Consider the following 11114-nt stretch of genomic DNA (forward strand, 5'->3'; position numbering starts at 1 on the left):
TCCTTCAGGTTTTTCTGCTAGAGAGCAGAATTCGTGGTTCCATCAGTTACAGCAAGTCGTCCTGAAATAGCAAAGCAGCCCCATCACACTACCACCACCATGTTTGACTGTTGCTGTGATGATCTTTTTATGAAATGCTGTTAGTTTTATGTCAGATGTAACGGGACTTAAACCTTCCAGAAAGTTCAGCTTTTGTCTCGTCAGTCCACAGAATATTTTCTTGGGATCATCTAAATCACATGTGTCAAACTCAAGGTGAGTGGTTAATGTGTCGTATAATAGGTCTATAATAGGTCTATATGTCAATATGTCGATTGTGTTACCAGTGCAGTGACAGTATTCCGCCACTAGGTCGCAGTTTATCCATATCTGTGTTTAATTAATGCGACAAGTGATAAGAGCTATCCACAAATGATCCCAAAATGTCCAGGAAGAGAAAGATTGATGCAGACGGAAGGATGTTTCAAGAAAGATGGGAAGGTGAATACATGTTTATGCTTCAAGGAGAAAAACCAGTATGTCTTTTGTGTCATGAGGCATTGTCGGTAGTCAAAGAGTACAATATACGTTGGCATTTTGACACCAAACACGGAGCCAAGTATGGTAAAATAAGCCAAAAAATCAAAGAATTAAAAGACAAACTGTGATGGCAGCAGAATGTTTTCACAAAAGCCAAAGCCAAAAACGATGCGGCAGTGAGAGCTAGCTTTATTGTGGCTGAAGAAATCGCCCGCGCTTCAAAATGTTTTTCGGAGGGAACGTTTTTGAAGCAGTGCATGCTGAAGGTGTGTGAGCAGGTGTGCCCCGACCAGATACAGACTTTTCAAACTGTCAGTTTGTCAAGAAACGCCATCGCCGACCGAGTCACGGAGCTAGCAGGGAACCTTTCAACACAGCTAACTGAAGAGTCTCGCAGTTACACAGCTTTCTCATTAGCTGTTGATGAAAGCACAGACAACACGGATACGGCGCAGCTATCCATTTTTATTAGAGGCGTTAAGCCGGACCTCTCTGTCACCGAGGAGCTCTCGGATGTAGCTGCCATGCATGGGACCACAACGGGACGGGACATTTATAATGCGGTGGAGAAATCCATAAGTAAAACTGGATTGCCCTGGGAAAAGTTGGTGTCGTTAACTACAGATGGCGCTCCTGCTATGTGTGGGGGAAAAGCAGGACTGGTTGCTAAAAAGTAACTGTCACACACCACTGATAATGTATCACTGCATTACCCATCAAGAAGCTTTGTGCGGAAAGGTGCTGGAGATGAATCATGTAATGAACACGGTCATGAAAACGGTAAATTTCATTCAGAAGTGAGGTGGCTGAGTAGGAGCAAAGTCCTTGAACAACTTTTTTGAGCTTAAGGAGGACATTGCTCTTTTCAAGCAGAATAAAGGAAAACTCCTGTCTGAACTGTCAGATCCAAACTGGCTGTGTGATTTTGCCATCTTATGTGACATAACTGAGCATCTCACGCAACTGAATCAGAAGCTGCAGGGACGCAAACAAGTCATCACACAGATGTCCGATATGATCACATGTTTCCAACATAAAGTGGATCTATGGAAGAGCCAAGTGGAACAGGGCAATCTTGTCCACTTTTCTGTTTGTCAGAGGATCTCAGCCTCATTTCCGGGTGTTTTTTCATGTGCTCGTTTGGCTACAAAACTCAGCCGATTAATGAATGAGTTTGATCGGTGCTTCTCGGACTTCAGAGCACAACACTCGGGCTTTGCCATCTTTACCAGTCCTTTCACCACTGATGTCAGCAAAGCCCCCCCATCACCTTCAGCTCGAGTTAATCGAGCTTCAAGGCGACAGCGGCCTGAAAGCAAAGTTCCAGGATGCTGCAGTCGTGGACTTTTACCGTCTACTGTCCCCTGCTGTAATGCCACAGCTTCGACTTCATGCTGCCCGTGTTTTGTCCATGTTTGGGAGCACCTATTTGTGCGAACAGATGATTTCAACAATGAATCTGAACAAAACCAAGCACAGGTCACGCATCACTGGTGACAACCTCCACGCTGTTTTGCGGATTGGAACAGCACAAGAACTAAAACCAGACATTGACACGCTGACCAAAGGAAAACAGTGTCAGACATCAGGCCAGAAAACACATAGGTAAGTAACTTTAAAAACCTATTTAAAATATAATAAAATGTATTGCAACCAAGTGCAATTTAATGACAGCACTTACATGTTGTTTTGTGTTTGTTGTTTTCAGAACATGATCAATGGATAAGGTTGGTGGAGAGCGGATCCACTTGATGTTTTCAAGGACAGGCAGCGTGTCATTTTGAACTCTTAGTTGTGAGCTGAGACAATGTTTATTTGTTATTTTGAGACATATTATACTACTTTATGTGCAATAATGTTTTTGTTGTTTACAGGTTTATGCAGACAAATGTTTACTCCTGAAGGCTATGGGCAGTCTTTGCTTTTGTAAAATTCTACATCTGTCACATTTTCTTGGTAGCTCGCTATTTATGGTCGTATGTTATTCTGACCCTCTCAAACGAGACCAAAGTTATTATCATAACTTGTTTAAATATTTTTCTTTATTTGCTTAAATAGTTTGATTGTTGAGTAGTGGAGTAATGTGGGTTTCTTAACTTGACAAATTAGATTAGATGTATGTTACAGTAACAGAACAACAAGCAAACTCTTTTTAAATGCACAGTAATATTTGTAACTTGAATGAGTAATAAATACATTTGTCAATATGTTATGAAGTAGTTACATTTATTTTATGTTATATTTGGTCACATTGAATTACATTTATACTATTTTACAGTTACATCTGGCCTTTTGAGGTCAACCATTATGCTCATGTGGCCCTCAGTGAAAATGAGTTTGACACCCCTGATCTAGATGTTTTTGGTAAATGTCAGATGAGCCTTTGTGATCCTTTTGGTCAGCAGTGGTTTTCTCCTTGAGCTCTCCCATGGATGACATTTTTGCCCAGTCTCTGTCTTATTGTTGAATCATGAACTGTGACCTTAACTGAGGCAAGTGAGGCCTGCAGTTCTTTAGATGTTGTGGTTCTTTCGTGACTTCCTGGATGAGTCGTCGATGTCCTCTCGCTTCACCACTGATCCAAGTTTTCTCCATGTGTGGCTAATGTCTCTCACTGTGGTCCACTGTAGTCTCCAAAGACTCTGAAATGGTTTTGTAACCCTTTCCAGACCCCTTTCCACACTGTTTCTCAGCTGTTTCCTTAGATTGTGGCATGACGTGTTGCTATTTGAGATCTTTAAGCCTGCTTCACAGGTTCTATTTATGTGATTTGTTGATTCAGCAGGTCTGGCAGTTGTCAGGTCTGGATGTGGTTCATGAAACTGAACTCAGCTTTCAAAAAATGTCCTTAATTACAATTAATTTGTGATGTAACACAGGGGTTCAATTACTTTCACCACAGGGCCAGATAGGTTTGGATAACGTTCTTCCCATAATAAATGAAATCTTCATCTATGAAAAACTGCATTTTGTATTAACTTGGATTTTCTATTTTGTACTATTAATATTTTTTTAAAGATCTGAATCATGTAAGTGCAACAAATATGGAAAGTTTTTCCAAAAATAGCTAACCAGTTATCTAATAACTATTCTACTTTTTAGCATATAGAACAACACAAATGCCTTTGAAAACAGACTGAACAACTATTGTATCTCACCTTTAGCAGTATTTTTTAACAACATCTAGCCAGATAGAAGCACCTATCTACACTCAAATAAGAAAACAAACTCCACTGTATTATCTTTTAAATAATACCCTGTGATAGATTATTGACGTGTCCAGTGTGTACCCTGCCTTTAACTCTGTCACCACTGTGATTGGCTTCAGTCTGCATGCTTCTTTTCCTTCCACTGATGCGGTGCTGGTACTTGAGTCAGTTCTGACTTGATGCCTTTTGAGGATCAGCCCACAATTTCAAAGGTTAGAAAACCTGGTTTCACATACAGTAGGCTGGGAAAATTTCATTGGAAAGAAAACTGTGGACAGAATCTGCAGGCTGCACCTACCAATCAATGGTTCCATGATTTTTATGGTGAAAATGAGCCAAACAGTTTTGAGCATTTAAACCCTTGGTTTGGATGCTTCTGCTTAGGGTTTGCAAGAAACCTTTGCATTTGTTTCCCACTGTCCTCACAAGTGTAGAAATTCCATGTGTTGAATTGCATGTGTGTCCCCTTTGGCAAAGTCAGCACAAATATGCACAAACATGATGAGAGGCAGCCATACTGCGCATGACCAAGACAAAAGGTGGAGCCTTTGATCTGTCCATAATGACCTCAGGAAACCAAGAATCACATCATTATGTTAAAACAATCCACCCTCCACACACATTTGCTGACCATACTAATTACACATTGCCTAATCAATACATTATTTAATCAAACCAAACGAGCCCTTTTTGTCCCTCGCTGTTCTTTTATGGCTTGCTGTTTATTGTTCGCTTCCTCCAAAGCCTATTTGTAATTTAAACCAGGAAGCATGTGAACCTGATAGGAGCACCGCTGCAGCCTGCTGGAGGATGAGAGTGGAGAATGCTGACAGCGCTCCTATTTCCTCAAGTGAAACTCTAACTGGCTGACCCTCGGAGGCCTCTGGCGTCTCGCTGAACTCCTGCTGCCTGCGATTGATTCAGATGCCGAACTTATCATCGAGGGAGATGTGGCAGAAGAAATGAAGAATTCTGCCTCAGCATTAGACGGGGGGCACCAACAGGGACCAAATATTCAAATACTGAGAAAAGATTAAGAAAACATAGATGACTTGAGTGCTGACTAAGAGCTAGAAAACACAGAGGAGCTAAAAATTAACTGTCAGTGCTTTGAGCAAACACCCAATACATGAATATACTTTAATATGGATATAGTCAGATAAATATTATCTACTTTTTAGTGTGACATAATGACCATTTCTAGGTCCAGATGCTCCTTCTGTTCCCCAAACAATGTAACAAGCATATAATCACTATTGGGAACGTGAAAAATTCCAAATTCTTTCAACTGTTAAAAAAATAGTTGAGTGTAGCCGTTTTCCCAGGTGTCATAATTAAGTGTAGACCACACATCAGACTTGTAACATTGATTGGCATTAGAGGTTAGTGGTAAGCTCATCAGTTGACCTTTACAGATGATAATCCGTGTTCTGGTTAAGCATTTCAAAAATAAAAAAAATATACAGGGCTTCTTAAATTACAAATGTAAAAATAAAAAAAGCAGCAAGGTTTTGAAGGTTAGTGAATATCTATAGTGAATTATAAACAGGTCCATAATGTTTGGACAAAAACATATTTGTTGTTTTTAGTTTTCCCTCTCTACACTACCACAGTGTATTTTAAATCAAACAATCAATATGGGACTTAAAATCAGACTTTCATTTTAAGTTGCCAAAGTATTGTGTCAACTGTTTATGAATTGCATAAAATAAAAAATTTATAAATTCTAAATATGCAAAAAAAAAAATTGTACAACCTCGTGAAATAAAGCTCAAAGGCTGCACTTCAGTCATACAATGATAGATACACCATAAAAATGTGCCTATGAAACTGTGTACCTGTAACGGTATGGCTAGCTACAGATGTATTGTTATGCTAATATACTCTAAAGACAGTGGTCCAGTTAATGTGTTTAGGTTTTAGGATGAGAGTCAAATTTTTGTAAAGTGTATGTTTTGGCGATTGTCAACATATTTGGATGATGGGGCCATGTAGGGAAGTCATCTGCTAATGCTAGCCCTGGTTAGCTTACATATTGACAATCAGTTGCAGTATCTGCACAATATTATGTCACAAAGAAGACAAGGGGAAATGGAAGAAACTGCAGCCACAGTGAGTTTGAGATTACAGTGTTAGAGGTTAGTAATTGACATGTTGCTGTCAGATAGCCTGAATCAAGTCTTAGTTAGCTAAACAGCAAAAATGCTAGCATAAGCCTGACAAGTGGAGTATACACTTATTTCCTTGTAAATTACTATCTTATTTTGCCTCTTTGGGTTGAAAACCTTTACATGGTTAGCGCACTCTGTAATAAATCCAGAACGACTGTTTAGGCTCAACACTGGGTAAAAAAATGCTCTTTGACAAGACAGAAACTACAGGTCAGTTTGGGTGGAAATGCTAACTGTGTTCATACACCTTAACTGTGCTGGAGCTACTGTAAAGAAAGTGTCAACCTAAACAATAGCAGAGGCTATGTGCTCCTTCTGCAACATCTCCCCATCACACGGCCTCCATCAGCACGTCTGGCTGCGCGGCAGAGCGTGAACGGGTAGATTTTCCGGTAGCACAAGCCTGAGATGTGCTCCTGCGTCTCGGTGAGCTCGTTTCGCCGGGCCTCCTGCCGAGTCTTCCTACTGCCACTGCAGGGAGACGAGACTTTGCAGCCCCAGGACACAGTCACTACGGGGGGAAAGAAGGGGGTAGGAATAGAGGGAGGGGAAGGAAGAGCGATGGAGAAAAGAAGAGAGGAAAAAGATGCATGAAGGGTTGGGGGGTGATAATGAGAGGTAGAGAAGATGAAGGGACAGACATGAGACAGAGGGGAGCGAGGGGAGGGGAAGCAGAAAGAGGTAAACAGAAAGCAAGGAGAAGTCGACAAACACAGAGAGACGGGGGGGAAGAAAGAGAAGGAGAGAATGATTGCTCGCGGCTCATTTCTCCACACATGAGCCCATCTGTACAGCGCCCAGGGTGGGACGGCACCACTGCTCTGTCTGAAATGACTGAGCGAGCCAAAGACACCCCAGCACCACAGGAAGCCAAATGCAATCCCATGAATCCCGGGCTCGCCTATTATTCTGCAGAAAGCCCTTTTAAAGTGCCATTTTTTCTCGCTGATGGTGCCTTGTTGATTTACTTTCTTTTCCATCATGATTTAAGTTGTTCGTAATGTGTCAGAAAGACACTCACAGTTGAATTTCATGTTTGAATATCTGGCCTTGTACACTCTTATGCCACAGACAAAGATATATATATATATATATATATATATATATATATATATATATATATATATATATATATGAGTGTGTGTATTTGTATATACTGACGCTCACACAGACTGAATTTCTCTCAGACTTGGTTCCATCAGCAGAGCAGCACCACAGGGGTAAAAAGGAGAAATTGACTGGCAGAGAGCAAGAAATGGTGTTTGCAGTGAGCATCTTGTGGTATTGTAATATTTACTGTTAGCACCTCAGGCTACATGATACGCTCCACTGTCACCATCAAACAAGCAGCTCTCTGAAGGAGGGAGCACATCTGTTGTCACCCCTCCAATCCCCTCCCTCCCTCTCCCTTATTTTTGCCATCTCTGGATTGAGAAGAAAATTCCAAGTAAGAAGAGAGAGTAGCTGAGGAAGTGAACCCTGGAGTAACAGAAAAAACGCACAACTTTCTGACCCTCTTTTCTCCTCACCTTTCCTCTCCCTCTGACCGTGGCTTAGGATGCAGCCGATTCAAATTGATCATTCCTCTGACCAATAATTCATTGTGATGGAGCAGACGTGGTCTGTGCGTGGCGAGCGCCCACCGCACAATGGCACCTGCATACTAAATAGCCTCGCCAACCAATCACGCCATTGCATTCCTGGTCAGGTGACCCGCTGTTTATCCTCTGATAAATGGCAGGTCAAGTCGGGTGGCGCTCAGCACCACATCTCTCAGCACCATGTCACCCGTACTCCCGACCGCTCATCAAACCCCCTCGCTCCCTTTACTCAAACCCCTCTCAGCCCCCTCCACCCCTTAAGCCCATTCTGCAATCACAGACCCCCCTCCCACCACCACTAACACCACCACCGCCACAACCCCCCCGGCATTTGCCCCGCATGCATCCATTATTCTCCATGCTGGCTGCACCGTCAGCACAGTCATGATTGCTGACTTCTCCTTCCACTGCCAGCCTCCACTTTGAACACAATTAACTTAGTAATTGCATTTGTTTTAGGAGTATGTGAGTGATTATCAAAGCCACCTATGATCCTCCAAGCATACACACTCGCTGCCTTGCTTCTCTGTTGATGGACGCTTGTGCAGGCAAGACCACCGGGGGGTACAGAGATAGGGCTGGGAGCACTTCAAAGCAAAGCTCGCTTCCTTGCTCAACCTCATATACCTTATTAGAATCCCCTGATTGCCAAACCCCTCTGTTGCTATTGTTTATCTGTTTGTTTCTTGGGCCGCCAACGAGCAGAGGCTTTTCAAATGCAGGGGGTCATTTTCAGCACAGCTGCCACTAACAATGCAAAACACAAGGAGAAACTGAATGGTGGAAATGGCACACACCTACACTGCAGACTCGGGCTTTTGATTTGCAATTGAGGAGGCTGATGTGAAAATGTGTGTTTAGGTTGAAGTGTTTTGCTTTTCAGTGGCTTTTCCACCGCAATCAAAGGAGGGAATGGCCTGTATGCAGCTTTAGATATAACTTTAAGTTGTAGTCAGTGCAATTCAGGGGTTATGAATGAAAAAGACTCTTTCCAAGCTTTTCTTGTGATTTCTGTGTTTTCTTCAGCAATGTCATACAAATGAGTGTTGTTGTATTTCTAAGCATGTTTCATGCTGGTTTGAGTTCTTTCTTCATGAATTTCAGAAGTTTAAAGTTTATTTACTTCCTGTCTTTATTCTTTTCCCCACCATTGTCATTTCCTGATTGAGCTCACTAGTGCCTTATTATCCTTTTCCTTGGTTCATATTCAGCCTTTGTGTCTTCACTCAGTCCTTGTGTGTTACCTTTTCATGCTTTCCACATGAACTATACACGTCCATAGCACTATAAATGTTTGAATGTAGGTGTTTTCAGCCCGGTTCCCACAGGTGTATAAAATCAAGCAGCTAGCCATACAAACTGCCTTTGAAATCACTGATGTTGTAATAGGACTTCTTTTATCTTAGATCATCGACAATCAAGGTTTAAGTGGTTAGTGAGCTGGGAGCTTCGTAGCATGGGTTTCCATGGCTCAGCAGGTGATGTAGGTGTAATCTAAATGGAGCCTAGGACTTTTGCCCATCTTTTGCCAGCCTGGTTTGGATTTCTGATTCAGGTTTTGGCCTTTTCATTTAATTAAACTAAAGCGTTTACTGTGCATAATAAAATCAGACCAATAGATATTATTGAAACTTCCTCACAGGGAGGAACAAACCCCTCTGAATATCAACATGAGTAAGACTGGAAAGCAGTGAAGTAGAGATTTCTGTAAAAATCCCAGTTTAATATAAATAACCATTAATAGGTAAAATTATTAACTGCTGTTGTAGTTAATAATTAGTTGTAGTTAGTGTAGTTATAGTTGTAGCTGTGAAACTTGAAATCTTGTGTTTGAGTATGCATTTATATAAATACATAATATAAATGTCTAAATGTATATTTTCTTTTGTGTCTTTTAATTGTTCGTCTAAAATAAAACGCGACAGGAGAGAAAAATGTATTTCGTAAATCTCAAAATTAACCGTTGCACAAAAAAATTAGTTTTTGCCTGTAAGGCTTCACTATTTGAGACAAACAATAGAGCCAAATTCAGCTGTAATTTCTCCAGAAAATTAGCAAAATTTACCAACACCCCCATGCGTTTACAGAACAATCCCAATGTAACACAGGGCCATGAACTCCTCGTCAAAATCTCAAACTCGGCATCATCAGCCTCTTCCACAATTCCTACGTTCAGTCGCATACATCCCTTTTGCACTTGAATACTGCACCTCTGCTTCTTTGTGATTCCAAACACCAGCTTGTGTGATGTTCCTGCATTATTACACATACATACACAAAATACTCTATTCTGGCCGCATTTTGTGGATCCCTCTTACGACAATGACTTTGAATAAAAGACCAGTATTGCAGCCTTTTTTTAATTGAAATGCAAACTACATCAACGGCTAGGCGGCGGAATTGGCAATACTCTCCTGGCGGCGTGATAAAGGCTTTTTTGCTGTTTCTGTGGCTATCGACTTGGTCATGTGTGTAATTGCCTAAAGCGTTTCTGAAGCCTCCGATGCGCCAATGTAAATATTAAAGAGAGCGCTCGGCTTAATAAAATGCTGTTCAAACAATATGGGGGCCCGAGTTATCTCCTGTCCATTTTTCAGCGGGGCCCGTGCGTCTAGGGGTTGTGCGAGGGGAGACGGGGGGTCAGTATCAAGATTGGACCTGCTCCTCCATAAGTGACGGCGCAAACGAAGGGGAGCGAGGCGGCAGCTGATTAAATGAATCCGCTGTAAAAGAAAGAAAGAAAGAAAGAAAGAAAGAAAGAAAGAAAGAAAGAAAGAAAGAAAGAAAGAAAGAAAGAAAGAAAAGAGAAAAAAGCAAAGAGGGCAAGAAAAAGGAAGTGAAAACAGGAGATATTTTAGAAAGTGAGAACTGTACGGGGAGAAGTAAAGGAGGAGGAGTGAGACTGAAAACAGCAGGAGGGAGGGGAGTGGTGGATCAGACAGAATCTTTAATGGTATTGATCCTGTCCAAGGCCACGGTGGAGATGAAGGCCTCCCTGCACTCATATCCTGCTGTTGTCACCTTGACCTTGGGCCAATCTCTGACCTCTGATCCTTTTGATCCCTCCAGCCTCGCTCCTGCTGACCCTCTGGTCGCCACCACCCCCTCACCTACTGGTCCCCACAGCTGCTGCACCACCTTCCTAAATGAGAATTGACTTTGCTGCTGTGTGCAGGGTGGAAATGTGAGTTAAAGGGTGTCAATAATGTTTCAGAAGAACAATTTCTGTGGCTGTTTCTCCTTTTTTGTCTGGCACGGCGTAACATTTTGACATTTGCCCGCTGCCTGATGCCGTAGCGCTCCCAGTTGAAGGGAGTGCTGCAAGGCCACTAACTGCCTTTAGCTATTGATCCGCCGGTTAAATTGCATGCACACAGAGTTAGTGGAGAGGGAGCATTGAGAGTCAGCTGCTAGGCCGATGCACACTTGGCTCACGATAGCCGCCATCTAATGGTAATTGCTTTCGATCTCTCCCCGCAGACATGCGATTTACAGCGCCTCTTCCCCTGAATAGGTGACACCAAATATTTTGTGTGCATAGCATGTGTGTATGTGGAAGAGGAGGGACAAGGAAGGAAAAATGTATTAGAGTTTGTTGTCATGCTCAAGCAGCT

The 11114-nt window shown here is 42.0% G+C and overlaps 1 pseudogene; it reads left to right on the forward strand.

Annotated features, from left to right (window-relative positions):
• Positions 1–422: 422 nt before the first annotated feature.
• LOC113015936 (general transcription factor II-I repeat domain-containing protein 2-like) lies at positions 423–2234 on the forward strand (annotated as a pseudogene).
• Positions 2235–11114: the final 8880 nt, after the last annotated feature.

The sequence above is a fragment of the Astatotilapia calliptera genome, chromosome 23 (genome assembly GCF_900246225.1).
Source record: "Astatotilapia calliptera chromosome 23, fAstCal1.2, whole genome shotgun sequence".
Classification (NCBI taxonomy): Eukaryota; Metazoa; Chordata; class Actinopteri; order Cichliformes; family Cichlidae; genus Astatotilapia; species Astatotilapia calliptera.